Source organism: Puma concolor, chromosome B3 (genome assembly GCF_028749965.1).
Source record: "Puma concolor isolate L17-30 chromosome B3, mPumCon1.1.hap2, whole genome shotgun sequence".
Taxonomy (NCBI): domain Eukaryota; kingdom Metazoa; phylum Chordata; class Mammalia; order Carnivora; family Felidae; genus Puma; species Puma concolor.
The window spans coordinates 26,507,841-26,528,454 of NC_141672.1; the positions used below are offsets into that span (position 1 = coordinate 26,507,841).

General features: G+C 47.3%; 1 protein-coding gene across 7 annotated transcripts in view; it reads right to left on the reverse strand.

The window, feature by feature from the left end:
• The window catches only part of TMEM63C (transmembrane protein 63C), a 131,148-nt gene that overhangs the window by 63,540 nt on the left and 46,994 nt on the right, over positions 1–20,614 (reverse strand). Inside the window, exon 1 of one of the 7 annotated variants that reach the window (XM_086709165.1) lies at positions 13,165–13,450. The exons of 1 other annotated variant lie outside the window; for it this stretch is intronic. The gene's annotated coding sequence lies outside the window, so the exon portion shown is untranslated. Of the gene's footprint in view, positions 1–4,757; positions 4,782–7,880; positions 7,901–7,966; positions 8,211–13,164; positions 13,451–20,614 lie in introns of those variants that run through there. 5 more of the 7 variants (XM_025919542.2, XM_086709163.1, XM_086709169.1 and 2 more) reach the window with 5 other exon arrangements.

The following is a 20,614-nucleotide window of genomic DNA, read 5'->3' on the forward strand; positions in this document are numbered from 1 at the left end:
AGGTTCCTCAGAAAATTAAAAATAGACCTACCCTATGACCCAGCAATAGCACTGCTAGGAATTTATCCAAGGGACACAGGAGTACTGATGCATAGGGGCACTTGTACCCCAATGTTCATAGCAGCACTCTCAACAATAGCCAAATTATGGAAAGAGCCTAAATGTCCATCAACTGATGAATGGATAAAGAAATTGTGGTTTATATACACAATGGAATACTACGTGGCAATGAGAAAAAATCAAATATGGCCTTTTGTAGCAACGTGGATGGAACTGGAGAGTGAGATGCTAAGTGAAATAAGCCATACAGAGAAAGACAGATACCATATGGTTTCACTCTTATGTGGATCCTGAGAAACTTAACAGGAACCCATGGGGGAGGGGAAGGAAAAAAAAAAAAAAAGAGGTTAGAGTGGGAGAGAGCCAAAGCATAAGAGACTGTTGAGAACTGAGAACAAACGAAGGGTTGATGGGGGGTGGGAGGGAGGAGAGGGTGGGTGATGGGTATTGAGGAGGGCACCTTTTGGGATGAGCACTGGGTGTTGTATGGAAACCAATTTGACAATAAATTTCATATATAAATAAAAAAAAAAAAGTATTAAAAAGTGCAGAGAGGGGCGCCTGGGTGGCTCAGTCGGTTGAGCATCTGACTCTTGATTTTGGCTCAGGTCATGAACTGCCCTGACAGCAAGGATTCTGCTTGGGATTCTCTCTTTCTCTTTCTCTCTCTGCCCCTCCCCTGTGCTCGCTCTCTCTCCTTAAATAAACATTTAAAAAGTACAGACAGCCCATGCACACATACCCTGTCCTTGAACACTCTGCATCTCCTTGTCACAAGTCCCCATACCTGGTAGAACCTGACAACCCCCACCCTGCCTTCAATGCCCAGCTGTCACCTCCTCTTGGAACCTTTCCTGGCTTCCCTGGGAAAAGCTGACGCCTTTCCTCTGACATTCAAGATTACTTTTTTTTTTTTTTAATTTTGACATTTTTTTTTAAAGACTTTATTTTTTTAAATTAATCTCTGCACCCAAGGTGGGGCTCAGACTCACAACCCGGAGATCAAGAGTCACACTTTCCTCCTGCTAAGCCAGCCAGGCATCCCTAATTTTGAAAAATTTTAAACACAGAAAGTTAAAAGAATAAAACCAATGGAATTAACCAATGGTAACACTCTATCATTTTTGCTTCAGATCTTGTTTGTTCAAAGCAGCATTACTGACGAATTAAAAGTCCTTCCTTCTACCCGCCAGCACCAGTTCCTTCTTTGCCTTGCCAAAGACCACAAGTGTGAATATTGCAACATGTTTGTATCCATAAATCATAAATAGTGTTATTTCCATTAAAATTAAATGTTCATGAATGGCATTATTCTGCAATTTCTTATTTATTGCAATATTGTTTCAGATGTACTTGTGTTAACACAGATAGTTGTGTGTATTTATTGTGGTATAAGTTACAAAACATAAAAGTCCCCGATTACATATATTTTAACTGCTGCCTAACATCACAGTTGTAGTTGTCTACTCCATTATTGAAGATACTGAGGTGGAGACCTCTTTTGTGTTTCCAACATCGCTGCCCTAGATGTCCTTGGGACTGTCTCCTCACGCACACATGTGAATTTCTCTAGGTAATTATACACCTAGATGCAACACTGTTGGCCATCAAGTGTGTACATTTTCAGCTTTAATTGCCAAAATGTCCCCTGGTGCCTTGTCCTGCCATTATTACAGCATTTCTGCAGCTGTCGTCATTATCGGTTGACTTGCCTACCTGCCCCCTCCCCACGAGTTACCGGAGGGCATGTGTGTGCCTGGCTGGCACTCAGTGAATGCTTGACAAATGAAAGGGTGAGCTCACTGTCTAGCACAAGAGACGGACTCTAATGGGACAAGTGCATTAAAGGCCATGAGACTGGCCCTGGCTGGGATCCAGTGAAGGCTTCATGGAGGCAGTGGCATTCGAGCTGGACTTTGAAGGGCAGGGGGGGCCTGACCAGATGAGGATGGGGATGAGGCCAAGGACTGGGCTGGGAGGAGGGGGTGGGTGGAAGCTTTGATTTGCCAGGGTGGGTGGTTCTTAGCTGAGCTGGGTGAGCGGGAGTGGGGAGGAGGGGTACAAAGCCAAGTGTGTGTATTTGGTAATCTTCAAGGTGATCGGAGCCATCCCCTACCCCGCGCAGGAAGAGACTCTGAGCCAGAGCAGAGTGTGTGGGAAGGGGGAAGGAAGCAGGAGGGCAGGCAGAGAAAGGTAATTTGGGTTTAATCCAAGCTCAATCTTCAATGGCAGGCTCCTGGGAGCCAGTAAGAAGTGACTAGGTCAGGGGCGCTTGGGTTCAATGGGTCAAGTGTCTGACTCTCGATTTCATCCTAGGTCATGATCTCACAGTTTGTGAGTTCGAGCCGGCATCCACTCCGCACTGAGCCTGCTTGTGATTCTCTTTCTCCCTCCCTCTCTGCTCCTTCAGCACACACACTCTCTCTCTCTCTCTCAAAATAAGTAAACGTAAAAAAAAAAAAAAAAGTGACTAGGTCAGAGCTGGGCTCAAAGATGATTCCCCTGATAAGCAGGCATATAGCTGTGATACCCAGGCCCTGGAACAGGCTTGCTCCACCCAACCTCTCTCCCTCCTCTGTCTCTGGGGACAGATCAGGCCACCAGACCTGGACTTCCTCCCCAGACCCACAGGACAGCACTGGGACTTGGGCCCCTCCACCTCCTCCACTCTGCAGCTCTGGGAGCCCAGGCCATGGCTTCCTGTCCCCTCCATTCGGGCTGGTCCATGCCGGTTCCCCAGGCCAGGGGGCTGGGGGAGAGCCTCCAGGAAGACAGGAAACCGAATCTGCTCTCCCTGCCTCACTCAGCCCCTCTGACCAAGCCCACTGTGTGTCCCGGGGCATGAGGGGAGGGTGGAGAGGGCCTCCCGTTCTTCCATTTCCCCTGCTGTCCTTCAGCAGAGCCCAGCTCTGGGCACCCTGCCCAGAGTGGAGGGGAAGGGGAGAAACGCACGACCTTCACTTCCAAGTCCTTTTGTCTTAAGCTACTTCAGCAAAACCATGAGCAGCAGCCAATAGCAGGTGACCGGAGGACGTGCCGGCTGTGCTCTGGGGAGAAGAGACACTCCGCTGGAGTCAGACTGGCCTGGAGCCACTTTGGGTTCGGCGCTTTTGTGCCTACGTGTGGGTGTGTGCAGTTGTGGCCATTAAAACCTCTCTGAGCCTCAGTGTTCTCATCTGTCAAGTGGGCTCCTCACACCTGCTCTGCCCCTCCCCCGGGGCGTGCAGAGGATTAAAAGGAGTAATGAGGAATGTGAGGTCACTGAGTGGCACCAGGACCTCAGAGCGGGGACGTGGTTCAGGCTGTTGCTCCGTTGCCTGAGAAGCTCTCCGCAAAGCCTGGCCCAGTTTGCAGGCCTGTGCACACGAGGTCCCAGCTCAGAAGGGATCCTGGGCCCAACAACAGCTTGTCTGCGGTACCGAAGGACAGACATTCCCCCACGCCTGCCCCCCACACCCCACACACACCCTCTGCTTCTGAGAAGACCTCCCCATCTGCCAGCTCTTTTGGAGGGGACATCTCAGTTCAAACAGTGCCAGAGGCGGTCAACACTGTTGATCAGCACTGTCACCAAAGCGTGGCCAGCCAGCCCAGAGTCCCTGGGCAACCCACCACTGAGCAGGTAAAGGGGGAGCACACGGGAAGAAGGGGGCTCCCGGTCACTAGGCATGTGCAGGCACGTGCACCTTTCTCCTTATGGCCATTCATCCTCCAGCTGGCCCTTTGCAGTAGGGACTATTTCACTTCGCTGTGAACACAGAGGTGAAGCGAGCAGATAATGAAGCAGGTGGAAACTCAGCTCCCAAGTGCCCCCTGGACAAGATGTCTCTGTGTGCCTCGTTCTCGTGCTCCCATGCCCCCCGACAAAGCAGCCGGTTTCCCCATGGGGCTCAGCTGACCTCTGAAGCATTTCCAGCCTATTGTCAAATCACTGCCACTCAGACGCCTGAGGTGATGAGACCTCCACATCAAAAAGCAACCAACAGCCATACCCCTGCCAACCGGCCATCTTGCTCATCTGTATCTCCAAAGACCTCAGGATGCCTTTCTCTTTTGACAGGATCTCATGGCCTGAGGCCAGCATCCCTCTGGCGGGCACAATCTAAGGAGACTCAGCCAGAGTGCAGAGCGGCCTCCTGTCTCCAGGGTCGCCTTCCTTGCCGAGGCCATTCGGTGAAGGGAGCACTCGTCTGGCTTCCCACTGGAGGCTGGCCTGGCCCCTCCGCCCCTGGTCCTCTGGATGCCAGAGCCCTGGCTTGGCATGAACAGGGGTCTGCAGGCACAGGGCCGTGCCCTACCTCAGCCACCCCCAGCCCAGCTCTTCCGACCCCATCTTGAGGGTGTTCATGCAAGACAGCAGAGTGAAAGGGTGGGAAAAACAGACAGTGGGAGCCCAGGACACTTGGATCCTGGTACTGCAAGCGGGTCCAGGCTTCAGTTCCCTTTCGGAACATGACGAATCACCAGGAGCAGGCAGGAGGTGAAAGCGGGCATCCCCTCCACCCCCGCCCAACCCTGCCTCTGCATGCTTCAGTACCAGCCACAGGGTACTGGGAAGGAACATGGAGGCTCGGTTGCATTCCGTTCCCTAGAAACACGGGACACAGAGCTCTGGCCAACGGGTGCTCTTCTGAAGGGCCACCCTTGGTTTGCCCATGGGCGTCTAGACAGATCTAGAACAAGGAGACACACGGTACCTCATGAGCTGCCCAGGTTCTCATCTCAGCTCCCCCTGGGACCCAATTTTGCACCAGTTCCACCCGCCAACTCATGGCAAGAACAAGGAGTCCGGTCCACACCACCCGTGCTGGTGTGTGAGTAGGCCAGGAAAACCAGTCTCTCCCAGGAGAGAGAGGAGGAGAGGACACGGGCCCCGTCACAGGCAACACAGTGCACTAAAAGCTGCTGATCTCACTTCCTCAGAGTGCTTTCATTACGGCGGGTCCCAGAGCGAGCCTACCCAAGGCCCTAAAGGCCCCCCGTGGACTCTCGCACCCTGGACGCTGTGTGCAAAGAGCTCTTATGCCTATTATCTCCACAGTTCTTCCACCAGCTGCTTCCCAGGAGGAAGCAGAGCTGAGAGTCTCTGGGATGTGAGAGTCAGTGGGGAAGATACCGGCCGGCAGCAAGGTCCGCTGTGCCACCAGTCACCAGCATTTTAGTGCGTGGGAATGCTGTTAAATAGCACAGGCAGTCGAGGAAGGGGAATGGAGCCTTCAAGGGCCAAAACACAACTTGAGGTACGTTGGGGAGGAATGGCCTGCCTTCCAGGCCTTAGAAGGGTGGCTTCGACTGGCCACGGGGGAGAGGGCGCCCTCCACAGAGGAAACAGCCACGTTTTCCCCATAGGGGCTGGAAACAGATAGCTCCAATCTATACCACAGACTCCAGGAATAACACCGCCCATCCGTAATAAATGCTTGACATGTTTCCAGAGCCCTCCCACCCAACTGGGGAAGGTGTTTTCATGCCCAGTTGTCAGGTAGGAAAACCAAGGGCAGAGCGCCAGCCAACAGGGACTCTGGTCCAGAACCAGGTGCCATGCTCCTCTGCTAGTGGTTCTTCTGCCACGAGCCAGGAGCCTCTCTGCAGCCTGCCCCTGCCTCTGCTAACCAGGAAGGACACACCACCAGCTTCCCAGGACTACGGAGCAGTGGCCTTCCTCCTGGTGAAGGGCTGGAAAGGACCCTCGGAGCATCCAGATGCATGGCGGGTCCTCTTCTCTCTCTGGTATTGTATCGTCACCCCATGGACAGCTAGTTCTGATCCGGTTTACTGGGAACATCATCCCTTCCCACAGGTCGCCCCAGTGATTGCTGGCGATTGATCATCAGGTAGCCCAAGGCAGAATCACCAGGGGCCAGCTTCAGGGGTCCTGTGCTCAGACAGTGTATTCAAAGAGCAGCAACTCATGAGCTAGGCACAAGGTAACTCCCTTTCACGCAGAATAAGGCTGGGTTGGGCAGAAACTCCCTTCCTGTGATGAGAAGTAACTGAAGGCACTGGCCCCACGGGTCATCTCCCAGGGGCGACCACAGCTGCTGGTACCAGGGCAGGCGGGATAGCTGCACTTGGCTCCAGAGGCCCAGAGAAATGGTGTCTTTCCTGTGGGGGCACGATGGGAAGGCAACCAAGTGACTTTGGCTCTTCTAGCTGCTTCTTTTCCAAGTAACTTGAAAACATCTCATAAAGGAGAAAGTGCTAACGCTGTCCCCTCTCCCTGACACCCCCCTTCACCCCTTAGGAGGTACTCACAGCCTCACCCTACCAGGGCTGGGGGCTGGGGGACCAGAGGAGAGAGCAAGGGGCCTCATCCACAGCCCTGTGGTGGGCCAGGGAGTAAGAGACCTGCGTGTAGGTGAGAGACCTGGAGCAACTCGCTGCACCCTCTGTGCCTTGGTTTCCTCACCTGCACCATGGTGCTGGCTGGCTCCAGCTCCGAAATAAAACACAGCTCTCCCCCTACCTCAGTTTTCCCCCAGAGAAAGTCATCTGCCTCAGGCAGAAGGAAGACAAGGTGAATTTGGGAAAAGCTCACCTCCAAGAGCCACAGATCCAACAGCAGCCCATCCATTTCTCCCGGGGACAGGAGCTGGGGAGAGGCCAAGGGTGGGATGCTACACCACAGAGGGCGGCGTAGGGAGAAGGCCAGCTTACCAACATGGTTCCCCAGCCTCTTCTCCAGTGAGACACAGGCCATCAAAGGAGAAAAAGTCCATCTCTTCATCCCCTGTCCTTCCCACTGCGGCCTGGGAACGTGCAGGTTTTCATCAAGGCCGGTACAGAGACTAAAGCCGGAACCGGGTTGCCCCCTCGGGCCTTCCTCTCCCAGAAGCCAACTCTCCTCTCCCTGAACCCACGAGGATAGTAGAGGCCCACAGTTCGGTCTGCTCAGATGAACGTTTTTTGGGAGTAATTTTCTCCCGTCCCCAGACAATTCTTATCCCTGCGCTGTTCACACCCAGAACACCCCAAGCCCCATACAGAAGTTGCAACCTCCTCCATTCTCAGGGATGGGGCAAGGGAGGCGCTGGGGTGGGGCGGTGCTCCCCAAATTGGACCAGAGATCTAGAGAGCAAGACTGGCCCCTGCCCCTCCAGAGGACATCAGATCAAGGCAGTGCCTGGGAGGCCAGCTGTAGGACCTGCTAAGTGACCTTGGTGAAGCCACAGCGCCCCAGGCCTCAGTTTCCCCAGGTCCATCGTCCAAATCCGAAGCTCCTCTCTCCAGGCCAAGATAAGGATGGAGGCAAGAACCTTTCTTTGGAAGAATATAAGGTGGCACCCTCTACCCCCGGGCCCAGGAGCCCAGCCCACCAGCACAGAATGAGACCTCCACCCGGCCGCGCAGCAGTGACGCTGTCATAACTCATAACGGTGAAGTAGACTGCGGGGGAAGCGCACACCGCTCCCAGCCCAGCCAGTGGGCGGCACAGCCCCGGGGAATCCCTGGGTGGGGGTGATCCAGAGAGGCAACCCCACCTGGCTGTAATGCAGGCGGCGGCGGCGGCGGCGGCGGGGGCGGGGGAGGGGGGGTGCCTCCTGCCCCACCCTCCCCCCAACCCAGTGAAGATGGTCGACCAAGCCACGGCCCTCCCGGATACGCGGCTCATTCCACCTTTCCCTGGGTCCAGGCCGGCAGACAGCCTGCATGGCAAGGGAGTGTGACGCAGTCTCCCCCACCCCCACCCCTCCCAGTCCGAGGTCCCGGAAAGCTGAGGGCAAGCAGTCCCTCCCCACCCCCTCCCCTGTCCAGGACCCGGATTCTGCGCCCCTTCTCCCGGCCGGAGCACTCCTGGCTCGTACCACCAGCGTGCTTACCATATCTGCGCCCTGAGCGTCACGACCCAGCCCCAGGCAGGGTGCACCGGCCGCCGGGACACGGTGACAGGCAACACGCTCCTTACCTGGGAGGAGACAGCCAGCCGGTCCTCGTCGCGGGCCTGGTGAAGCCAGCCCCACCTGGCAAGGGACTGTCAGCAAATTCCCCTCTGCATCACCGCGGGAGCGGCATCCCGGCTCCTCCCCGGCAGGAGCCAACCTTGGCTCCGCCCCAAGACTGCTCTGACCCACAGGGGAACCCAGGCTGGATTATTTTATACGAAGCCCCAGGCTCCGCCTCAGAGACCCTGTAGCTACCAGGAACCATCTGCAAATTACCATTGCAAACGCACAAGGCTGCCGGTCCCTTGCTGCAATGGCTCCAGCACCCTCTGTTGCCCTGGGCCTCGGCAGCCAGCCGTCTCGCTGCTCTCGGCCCACCCTACGACCTCACCGCCACTCCAGGCTCTCCTCCGAGGCTTGTTCCCCTCCCCACGGATGCCAGCCAAAGCCAGAAAAGATGCACAGCCACACAAAGGTAGCAGGGTTCTGCCCCGCCCAGGGACCAGCTCCTGGCGCCTAGTGCCTGGTACCCAGTTCTGCCTCCTTCCCCAGCAAAGGAGAGGTCTACAGATTGGCCACAGCCCTGCCTAGGAGACCCAAAAGGAATGGGCTGGGTCATTTCCAGTGTGCTCGAGCCACAGTCCTGCATGTCTCCAGTTTCATCCAAGTCCTGGCTACTCTGCTGGAGACAACTGCTTAGGGAGCCTGGAGGCAGATACCAGTGTTTGAATCCCTAAAGATCGGTAGACAGAGTGAGGGGTAACAGTGAACGTGGCCCTCACTTGCCCAGGCAGGGGCTCAGGCACATTAACTTAATAGACATTATCCGTTATGGGTGCTTTCAGTGCAATAGCTAATGGGTGAGGAGGGCTGCGGACCAGTCTCTGAAAGGGACTCTCCCCAGTTTTATGACACTAAGATATTGCTTGGTAGGACTTGCTGGCAACAGGCAGAGAAGGCCATAGAGGAAGCAGTTGAATACAAGGCTGGAGGGATGCTGGAGGGAGGGTAGCTGTGCTTCCATGGACTGGTTACCCCTAACGCGCTGCACAATGGCCCCCTCCCAGACTGGCGCACCTTGGCTATGTCCTTCCCAGCCACGCACCTACTCCCCACCTCACAACTTGGTTCTTCTTACCCAGCCACCCTGTGAAAATCCAAAGTGAGCCACTAGACAGATTCTCTCAACATCTATCCATTTCTTCACTCACTCATTCATCCGTTTTTCATTTATGGGACAGGAAGGCTTTGGGACGTCTACTGTGCAGTGTCAACAGGGCATCAGGGGCTGGGGTCCAGGCCCAGGCTCAGCTGTTAGTGTGCTGTGTGACCTTGGGTAGCTCACTCAGTCCCTCTGACTTTGTTTTCCCCTCTCATCTGTAATCCTGAGAGGGCTGGGCTAGCGGGAGTCTAAGGCCTCTCTGGCCCTAACACTTCTGGTACCGCTTCTAGGATAAGGGCTGGTGGGAACAAAGATTAACCCCGAAATATCCAAGAGCAGTGTTGAAGAGGCCTAGCTTCCTGGATTCGAATCTAAATATGGGGCTTAACCTCTCTGAGCATCACTCTCTACACATATAAAATGAGGGAAATAATAATAACCTTAAAGGCTGGTTGTGCGGACGACATGAGATACTGTGTACAAAACAGGTGCTCAGTGAAGAGTAGTAGTTGTTGCCATTGTTATGGTGCTGGTGCAGAGAGAAAAGCCTGCCCTCTCTTTTCTCTCCTTCCTCATCACAGAACTAGTGTCTTGACCCCAGGATGGAAGGACTAAGCGTCTTATGTAATGAGGCTAATAGCTGTTCCTTTAGAAAGGTCCTGTGTTAAGTGGGAAAAAACATGGTTTTCAGACCCAGTTGAACCTTAGTTCAGAGCTGAGCTTTGTCTCTTACTCTCTCTGTGACCTTGTGTAAGTTACTTAACCACGCTGAGATTAACTTCCCCATCTGTCAGAGAGGTGCCCGGACACAAATCAAAGGAGCCCCATAATAGTACCTACTCCCATAGAGCGGCTAGGAGTATAAAGTGCCTGGAAGGTGCTTAACTCAGTTTTTCACATACAGAAGACCTGAGTCAGTGTCAGAAAGACCCAGATGAAAAGAAAGGAAGAGACTACACTGAAATTCCCAGGCCTCCTGGACCGAGTGTCCTGTGAGGAAACAGAGTTGTGGGTATTCTAGCCCACACCAAGAGCTGTTTCAGCTCTCCAACCCCTTCACCAAGGTGCCACCCACACAGAATCGGTGCAACCGGCCTCCCTAGATGAGCCTGACCCTGGACATGCCCTCTGGTGGGAGCTGAGGCCAGAATGGAAGGCTGGAAGCAGGTCTTCAAAGACCTTCAAGACAAGGCACAGAAGTTTGGATTTTACTTAGGCCAAAGGGAGCCATGGAAAGTTTTTGAGCAGAAGCAACGGATAAGACTGATAAGACCCAAGACCTGGAAGGCATCACGGATATACCCGCAAAGAGGAGGAAGGAGGACCCAGGAAAATGCCACATGGCCTGTGTGTGATACAATCAAAGAGATGACCCCAATGTCCTAACCAATTGAACACCAACCTCCTAGATGAGTGTCAAGCCAGTAGAAGGTACTCAGTAAAGGTGGATAAGAATGAATAGCTGAGACTTTGTGGATTTGGGAGGCGTTTGAAGGAGAGGTGTTTCCAAACCGTGGATGCTGAGAACATTTTTCATGCTCTCATGTGGATTGAGGTAGGTGCTCCCTGAAAGACAATAACTGTTATCCTATTGTCTTTATGATTGCTTTGTTAACCTCCAGCAGCTTGTCTGGAGACATAATCCAGAACAACAGCAAAGAAACCAAGGGCCTCTGAGCAACCCAAACAGTTGGGGTTGGAACCGTCAAACTGTCAACATTGGGTGCTCTCTGTGCAGAAGAGCACCTTGTATCTTCAATGAGAGCCCACCTACATTTACTCTACACACAATTTTAACAGACCCAGTGTAGCAGAGACTGCCAAGGGCCCCCTTATAATCTCTCCTTCCCATTTCCTTTTAGCACTAGAGCTTTCAAGATTAAAACTTGCATTCATGGCTCCCCTGCCAGAGACTACATATCCCAGCCTCCCTTGCAGCCAGGAGCAGCAATGGGACTAAGTTCTAGCCAATGAGATATGAGTGAATGTGCTTTGTTTCACTTCTGGACATTCTTAAAAGGGGGCTGCCTGCTCCCAGCTTCCTCTTTCCCCTTGCGTAGACTGGGCCATGGGCGTGGGGATGGAGGTGGTGGTGGGGGGGCAGCTTTGATGAAGCTGACAAGAGCAACATCCTAGGGTTGGTCAGTCAATCAGACACTAAGAACCTGTTTCATGATGACCCGGAAGAGAAGAGCCCTGGACTGCTGACCACAAAGACTGTTGTCTCTGTGACAACAGCTGAACCAATAGCTTAACTGATAAACCTAGTCTCCTGATTTTCAAGCCCACAGCGGAGGGGCAGGAAGAAGAAAGGACTCATAAAAAAGCACGCACAGTGAAAGCAAGAGTAAGAGGACATAGAAAACTGTGAAACAAAGTCATTTAGTTCAGGGTTGCTCCAAGAGGCTTGGGGACATCCTTGTATTATAGGGTAGTGTTGGAAATGTGCTGAATCATTAGGGAAGATTAGTTCTGAGCAAATATTTTATTTTAAAATGGGAGCAATGGTCTATTTAGAAAGTATTTCTTTTTATTTTTAATGTTTATGTATTTTTGAGAGAGAAAGCAGGGGAGGGGCAGAGAGAGGGGGACAGAGGATCTTAAGTGGGCCCCACACCGACAGCAAAGAGCCTGATGTGGGCTCAAACTCATGAACCATGAGATCACAATCTGAGCCGAAGTCAGATGCTTAACCAGCTGAGCCACCCAGGTGCCCCTAGAAAGTATTTCTAATAAAAAATGGTTAACATAAAATAAAATATATGCTTAATGGTTGGAACCTTCATTATCCAGAAAATTCAGCCATCTAAAATGATAATTTTCTTTAAGAGTCAGAAAGCAGGAATTTTGATTTTTGATACTTACATTCTCTCCCACTAGATTATAAGTCAGATTATATCTTTTTTTTTTCTTTTTATTCCTAGTATCTAGCACAGTGCCCTGACTCAATAAATACTTCTTAATGGCAATGGGGGTGAAGTCTGTGTTATCTTATCTTATATCCCCGAGCTTAGCAAGGTCTTACTGATTTGGATTATTAATCAGTGACATTTCCTGAGGTCCTTCACCATTCTCATGAAGGGGTGCAAGCACATAGCCCTCACCAGAGTGTTATGGACTCATGGTGACTCTGGGACCTCCCCACTGTTGTCTAGAGATCATTGCATCCAAAACATTCCCCTGATAAAGGCCTACATGCACAAGGATTTCAATGGCAGAATTGAATGTAATTGCTAAAAACAAACGCAACTACACAACCTACACAACTGTTCATGGCCTTTCTGCACTGCCCTGATGAGATGTTCAGGAAAACTCGAAATGACAGGAAAAAGGTGGGAGACCCAGGAAAGAGTCATCTAGGTGTGCTCACTGCCTGTTTTTAATTAGTTTGACTCTACTGGTTTTAGGCTTCAAGGCAGGAAAGCTACACTAGAGTCCCCATCACCCCAGGCCTGGTGTGAGTTTAAGACTGCTGGGTGCTAGATAAGACTATGAGGGAGTAAGCAGGGAAGGGGTGCAGCGGGTCCAGAGGTGATGGGCACGAGACTCCACAGATTTTGCTATAAGACCCAGAATGTAAACTCATTTTAAGGCAGAACCACATCACTATTCACACTGTAAGTGACAATTAAGATACTCTAGGGTATCCCCTGTCCCCAAGGACCAAATCAAAGCTCTCTGAGAATGTGAGTCCATTTTTGGAACTTGGGTTTCTGTCACACACTCTAATCTGCTCTTCTGAAGAGAAAGGAATTTGCTTTCCTGTGCAGAAGGCAGAGGAGCACTGGGGAAAACTATTTTCCCAGTGTCTTCCATCTAACCAGACATAAGGTTGTAGATTTCAAGATAGAATAAGGTCTCAGACTTCAGTCCAGAAACATAGCAAAAACCCCTCATTGGAAGCTGGCATTCCCCAGGTTGGTGGGGCCAGAGTAGAGAAGCCAGGTCCCAATAACAATTTGGCCCTCCAAAGCAGAGAATCTAGGCCTCCCCTGTGCTGGCACAGCCTGGCCTCCCTGCCCTCCCCTCCCCTTAGCCTCAGGCTGGAGCCCCACTCACCAACGCCCCACCAGGTAGATGCTCTTAGCTAGTAGCAGCCTCTTTTACTAGTACTTCTCTCCCGGAAGAGGGGAAATTCATGACGGGAAATTCATGACAGGTGGGAGGTCACTTTCATCCACCACCAACAGCCACTACCAATTACCAATATTAGAAACTTCTGGCGGCCCGGTCAGAGGCAGATGTTGATGATGTCACAAAGGAAGCACCTCTGTTGTGCTGGAACTCTGGAGGCATTTGAGAGGGAGGGGTCTCTAGAATTGAAATAAGCTTGAGCATGACCAGTCAGATCTGAGTGTTGGAAGCCTGTGCAGATTCACCTCAATTCTGTCTTGAGTCTGGCTGAGGCCCTGCAAGATTAGGTCGATAAGAATACTTGAGTCTTCATGTTGATATTAAGGCTAAAGACCATCCAGGTGGATCCTCGCAGGATGGAAATATGGCTTTCCTATTTTTTCTGGGCTACAGAGAGAGGATCCCCTCTTCATTTCGAGGTTCTTTTTTTTTTTTTTTTAATTTTTTTTTTCAACGTTTATTTATTTTTTATTTTGGGGACAGAGAGAGACAGAGCATGAACGGGGGAGGGGCAGAGAGAGAGGGAGACACAGAATCGGAAACAGGCTCCAGGCTCCGAGCCATCAGCCCAGAGCCTGACGCGGGGCTCGAACTCACGGACCGCGAGATCGTGACCTGGCTGAAGTCGGACGCTTAACCGGCTGCGCCACCCAGGCGCCCCCATTTCGAGGTTCTTGAAATCAACTCTGTTATATCCATTCCACTGGGAGTTGGCATCTGCTTCAGTATACGAGCCCTTTTTTTTGTTGTTTTATAGCCTTTATTAACTTCATGAAATATAATACACATACAAAAACGTATATATATAATATACAAATGAGCACTACAATGATTAATCGTAAAGCAAAATTGTGTAACCACTGCCCAAATCAAGAAATACGACATTATCACAAGACATTTCTCTGTGTTGCTTCCCAATCACGCTCCTTCTGCCTCCATCAGACCTCCATCCAGAGGTAAGCAACCCTATCCTGACCTTAATGGCAATCCTGTTTTCTCTTTCTTTCACTTTTGCCATCTCCAATCCATATAGTTTGGTTTGGTCTTTTTTTTTTTTTTTTTTTCTTCAAGTTTATTTATTTTGAGAGAAACAGAGTGCAAGCGGGGGAGGGGCAGAGAGCAAAGGAGGATCCCAAAACGGGCTGGAAGTGCTGTCAGCTGTCAGTGCAAAGCCCCGACACAGGGCTCCAACCCACAAAACCGTGAGATCATGACCTGAGCCCAAATCAAGGGTCCAAAGCTTAGCCAACTGAGCCACTCAGGTGCCCTGGTTTGGTCTGTTTTTTAAGTGAACATTAATGGAATCAGAGTCTCTATATACTTTACATTGGGCTTCTCTTAACATATCTCTATGTTTTAGCATGAAGTTGTAGTTTATTCATTATTACTGTATAGTATGCACTGAACTCTCACCGTTGGCTGCCCTTCTGTCTCTGTGCAAGCAGAAAGTAAAAGATAAAACAGAGTTGTAAACTGCCTGGCTGAGTTTTGAAGGATTGCCCCAACACAAACATAGAGTCCATCTCCAAAGACTGGGAGATGTTTTTTCTTCTTGTTGTTATTATTCCAGATGTTTAAATAAACCTCCATCAAATCACTAGCTTACCACAAAGCTACTGGAATAGAGACTTCAGTGGCCACGGAAAACAAAAAATATAGATTTTGCAAAATTAGTTCAGAAAAGACATTAGGCAAACAACTTCTACATCAACCAGCAACAACACAACCCTGGAGAGAGAAAGCCTCTAATTCCCAGATGTGCCACATTATAATATTCAAAATGTCTAGTTTTCAACAAAAAAATTATGAGGCATGAAAAGAAACAAAAAGGTATGGGGCACCTGGGTGGTTCAGTTGGTTAAGCACCAGAGCCAAAGCTCAGGTCATGATCTGAGCCCACAGTTTTGTGGGTTGGAGCCCTGTGATGGGCTTTGTGTGGGTAACTCAGAGCCTCGAGCCTGCTTCAGATTCTGTGTCTCCCTCTCTCTCTACCCCTCCCCCACTCATGTTCTGTCTCTCAAAAATAAATAAACATTAAAAAAAAAAAAAAAGAAACAAAAAGTATGGCCCACATACAAGAAAAGAAATGGTTGGTAGAAATTGTTGCTGAGGAAGCCCAGACATGGAACTTCCCTCAAAAGATTTTAAGCTGACCAATTAAAATATGCTCAAAGAGTAAAGGAAGCCATGAGAATGATGTGTCACCAAAAAAAGAGATAGAAATTATAAAAAAGAGAAAAAAAATTTTTTAAAGTCCAAATAGAAATTCTGCAGTTGAAAAGTACAATAACTGAAATGAAAAATTTACTAGACAGGCTCAACAGGAGATATGAGCAGATAAAAGAAAGAATCAGCAAATCTAAAGATAGGTCAACTGAGATTATCCAGTCTGGGTAGAATAAAGAAAAATGAATAGGGGCACCTGGGTGGCTCAGTTGGTTGAGCATTTGACTCTTGATTTTGGCTCAGGTCATGATCAGGTTTATGGGATCAAGCCCCACATTGGGCTCTGTGCTGAGCATGGAGCCTGCTTTAGATTCTCTCTCCCTCTCCCCGCTCTCCCCTGCTCATGCTCTCTCTCTCCCTCAAATAAAAAAGAAAAAGAAAAATGAATAGACCCTAAAAGGCCTGTGGTACACAATCAAGAATACTAAGGTGTGCATGATGGGAGAGCCAGAAGAAAAGGGTGGGGGGGAGGGTGCATAGAAAGAAAATTTGGAGAGATAATGGCCCCACACTTTTCAAATCTGATGAAAAACAATCTACACATCCAAGAAATTCAATGAAGTACAGACAGGATGAACTCAAAGAGATCCACACCAAGGCATGTTATAATGAAACTGTTGAAAGACAAAAGAATTTTGAAAACAACAAGAGAGAAGCAGCACATCATGTACAAGGAAGGCTTGAGAAGATTAATAGCTGATTTACTGTTGGAAACCATGGAGGCCAGAAGGCAGTGGGATCGCACATTCACAGTGCTGAAAGAAAAGAACTGTCAATCAACATCTCTATCCAGCAAAATTATCCTTCCAGAATGAAGGAGAAATAAGACATTTCCAGATAAACAAAAACTGATATAGCTCACCATTAGTACACTTGCCCTTTAATAAATGCTAAAGGAAATCCTTCAGGATGAAATGGAAGGACAGTAGATAGTAATTCAATTTCACATGAAGAAATAAAAAACACTGGTAAATGTAACTGTACAGGTAAATATAAAAGTCAGTATTAATGTGTTATTGGTTTATGTAGCTCCTTTATTTGATTTAAAAGACAACTACATAAAACAAAAATTGGAAATCTATGTCAATAGGTACATAATATATAAAGATGTAATTTGTGACAATAGCAACATAAAAGTGGGTACAGAGCTATATGGGGCAAAGCTTTTTGCATACTATTGAAACTAATCTGAGCTAGATTATTCTAAATTAAGATGCTAATTTTAATCCTCAGAGCAACCACTAAGAAAATAACTCAAAAATATATAATAATAAAAATGACAAAGAAATTAAAATGAAAATAAATGTCTAACACAAAAATGGTAATGGAGAAAATAAAAAGAGCATAAGGCATACAGAAAACAAATAGCAAATTAATGGAAGTATGTCCTACCTTATCAGTAATTACTTCAAATGTAAGTGGATTAAACTCTCCAACCAAAAGGCAGAGACTGGGAGAATGAATTAAAAAGAAATATCTGGGGGACCTGGGTGGCTCAATCAGTTAAACATCCGACTTCAGCTCAGGTCCTGATCTCCTGGTTCATGAGTTTGAGTCCTGCATCAGGCTCTCTGCTGTCAGCACAAGCCCACCTCAGATCCTCTGTCTCCCTCTCTCTCTCTCTCTGCCCCTCCCCTGCTTGTGCACGCACATGCTCTCCCTCTCTCAGAAAATAAGTAAATGTTTAAAAAAATAAAAAGAAATAAACAGAAATATCCAAGTATATGCTCACAAGAGACTCACTTTAGATTCAAAAACACAAAGAGGTTGAAATTAAAAGGATGAAAAAAGGTATTCCATGCAAACAGTAACCAAAGAGAGCTGGAGTGGCTATACTAATATCAGAAAAAATAGACTTTAAGACAAAAATGTTAGAAGAGATGAAAAATGACATTATATAATAATGAAAATAAAAATTATATATATAAATATATAATAATAATATATAAAAAGGTCACTCTCTCCAGAAGATATAAAAATTGTAAACAAATATGCACCTAGCAACAGAATCCCCAAAATATATGAAGAAAAAACTGACAAGATTGGGGGAAGTAAACAGTTTGACAATAATGCCAATTTTGATAATGGCTACAGCAACTAGATGCAGATCAGCAAGGATACAGTAGACTTGAACAACGCTATAAGCAAGCTAGACCTAAGAGACAACTATGGAACACTCCACCCAACAACAGCAGAATGCACATACTTCTCAAGTGCACATGCAACATTCTCCAGTATAGACCATAAGTTAGGCCACAAAACAAGTCTCAATATTTAACAAGAATGAAATTATGCAAAATATGTTCTCTGATTACAGTGGAATAAAATTACACAAATCAATAACAAAGAAATCTGGAAAACTCAAAAACATGGAAATTAAACAATACACCCTTAAATAAACAATGGGTCAAATAAGAAATCTCAAAGGAAATTTAAAAAATGATTGGAGATGAATAAAAATGAAAATACAACTACTACATCTTACAAGATGTGGTGAAAGCAATGCTCAAAGGGTAATTTATACCTGTAAGTGCCTCCATTAAAAAAGAACAAAGAGGGGCGCCTGGGTGGCTCAGTAGGTTGGGCCGCCGACTTCGGCTCAGGTCACGATCTCGCGGTTCGTGAGTTCGAGCCCCGCGTCGGGCTCTGGGCTGATGGCTCAGAGCCTGGAGCCTGCTTCCAATTCTGTGTCTCCCTCTCTCTCTGCCCCTCCCCCGTTCATGCTCTGTCTCTCTCTGTCTCAAAAATAAATAAAACGTTAAAAAAAAAAGAACAAAGATCTCTAACCAATAACCTATACTTCCAACTTAAAAGACTAGAAATAGAAGAGTAAATGAACTCAAAGAAAGTAGAAAGAAGGGAACAATAAAGGTTGGAGTGAAGATAAATGAAATAGACAGTAGAAAAACAACAGAGAATCAACAAAACCAAAAAATAGTGCTAGAAAATGATCAACAAAGTTGACAAACCTTTAGCTAGCCTGAACAGAAAGAAAAGACCCAAATTACTAAAATTAAAAAAAAAAAGTTGTGGGGACATTACTACTGACCCTACAGAGATAAAGAAGGATTATAAGAGAATATTGTGAACAAATATATGCCAACAAACTAGGTAGTTTAGATGAAATGGATAAATTCCTAGACACGCAATCTACCAAAACTGACTCAAGTAGAAAATATGAATTGGCCAATAACAAGTAGAGATTGAATCAGTAATCAAAAAACTTCCAACAGAAAAGGGAATCTTTGTGCATTGTTGGTGGGATTGTAAACTAGTACAGCTGCTATGGGAAACAGTATGAAGGATCCTCAAAGATTAAAAATAGAACTACCATATGATCCAGCAATTTCACTTCTGGGAATATATCCAAAGGAAATGAAAACACTTGAAAAGATATCTGCACCCCCATGTTCATAGCATCATTATTTACAGTAGCCAAAACGTGAAAACAACCTAAGTGTGTGTCCATTGACAGATGAATGGATAAAGAAAATATATATACATATATATGTATATACATATATATACACACATTTGTATATATATACCCATATATGTGTATATGTGTATACACACAATGGAATACACACACATACACACACACAATAGAATATTATTTAGATGTAAAAATGAGGAAACCCTGCCATTTGCAACAATGTGGTTGAAACTTGAGGCATTATGCTGAGGAAAAGAAGTCAGACAGGGAAAGACAAATACTATATGATTTCACTTATATGTGGAATCTAAAAAATAAAACATGAATAAACAAACAAACAAAAGGCAGAAACAGACCCATAAATAGACAGAAAAAACTGATGATTGCCAGAGGGGAGGGAGGTGGGGAGATGGGCAGAATGGGTGAAAGGGAGTGGGAGGTCCAAGCTTCCGGTTACGGAATGAATAAGTCATAGGGATAAAAGGTACAGCACTGGGAATGTAGTCAGTGGTATTGTGATAGTGTTGTGTGGTGACAGACAGTTGCTACACTAGTGAGCACAGCATAACCAGTAGATGTTGTATGCCTGAAATGAATGTGACATTACATATCAATTATACTTCAATTTTTAAAAAGTGTACAATTCAATGGTTTTTAGTATCTTCACAGAATTGTGCAATCATCACCACAATCTGATCGTAGAACATTTCTGTTATGCCAAAAAGAAATCTCATGTCAGTTAGCAGTCATTTCCATTCCCCTCACCATCCCTCCCTCAGCCCTAGGAAACTACAAAATACTTTCTGTATTCATAGATATGCCTATTCTTTGCCTTTCATATAAATGGGATCATCCAATAAGTGGTCTTTCAAGACTGGCTTCTTCTACTTAGCGTAATATTTTCAAAGTTCATCCATGCATTCCATTTGCTTTTAATATCATTGTTTATGTGGTGGGGTTTAAGTCTACCATCTGGCTATTTCTTTCTATTCGTACCATGAGTTCTTTGGGTTTTTTCCTCCTTTCCTGCCTTCCTTTGGATTGAATATTGTTTAAGAGTCCATTTTATTTTTAATTTAAAAAAATTTTTAATGTTTATTTTTGAGGGAGAGAGAGACAGAGCGTGAGCATGGGAAGGGCAAAGAGAGAAGGAGACACAGAATCCGAAGCAGGCTCCAGGCCCTGAGTTGTCAGCACAGGGCCTGATGTGGGGCTTGAACCCACAAACTGTGAGACGAAGACCTGAGCTGAAGTCAGAGGCTTAACCGACTGAGCCACCCAGGCGCCCCAAGAGTCCATTTTATTTTTGTTGGCTTAATAATTATTCCTCTCTCTTTTTTTAGTGTTTGCTCTAAAGTTTGCAATATGCATCTTTAATTTCTCACAGTCTACCTTCAAATAATATTATACCACTTCACAGATTACAGAAGAAAATTACAACACTATAGCTCCTTCTCTTGTCCTTTGTGTTTTTTGTCATACATTTTACTTCTACATATGTTATAAACTCTATAGTACACTGCTACTTTTTTTGCTTTACATAAACTCTTATTTTTCTTTTACATAAATTTTTTAATGAGGGGGAAACATCTCTTACTTTTACCATGTCTGGTATTTATTTCTTTCCATTTATTTCTTTGTGGGGATCTGAGTTTCTCTACCTGGTATCATTTCCCTCAAGCCTTCAACATGCCTGCCATCAATGAATTCCCT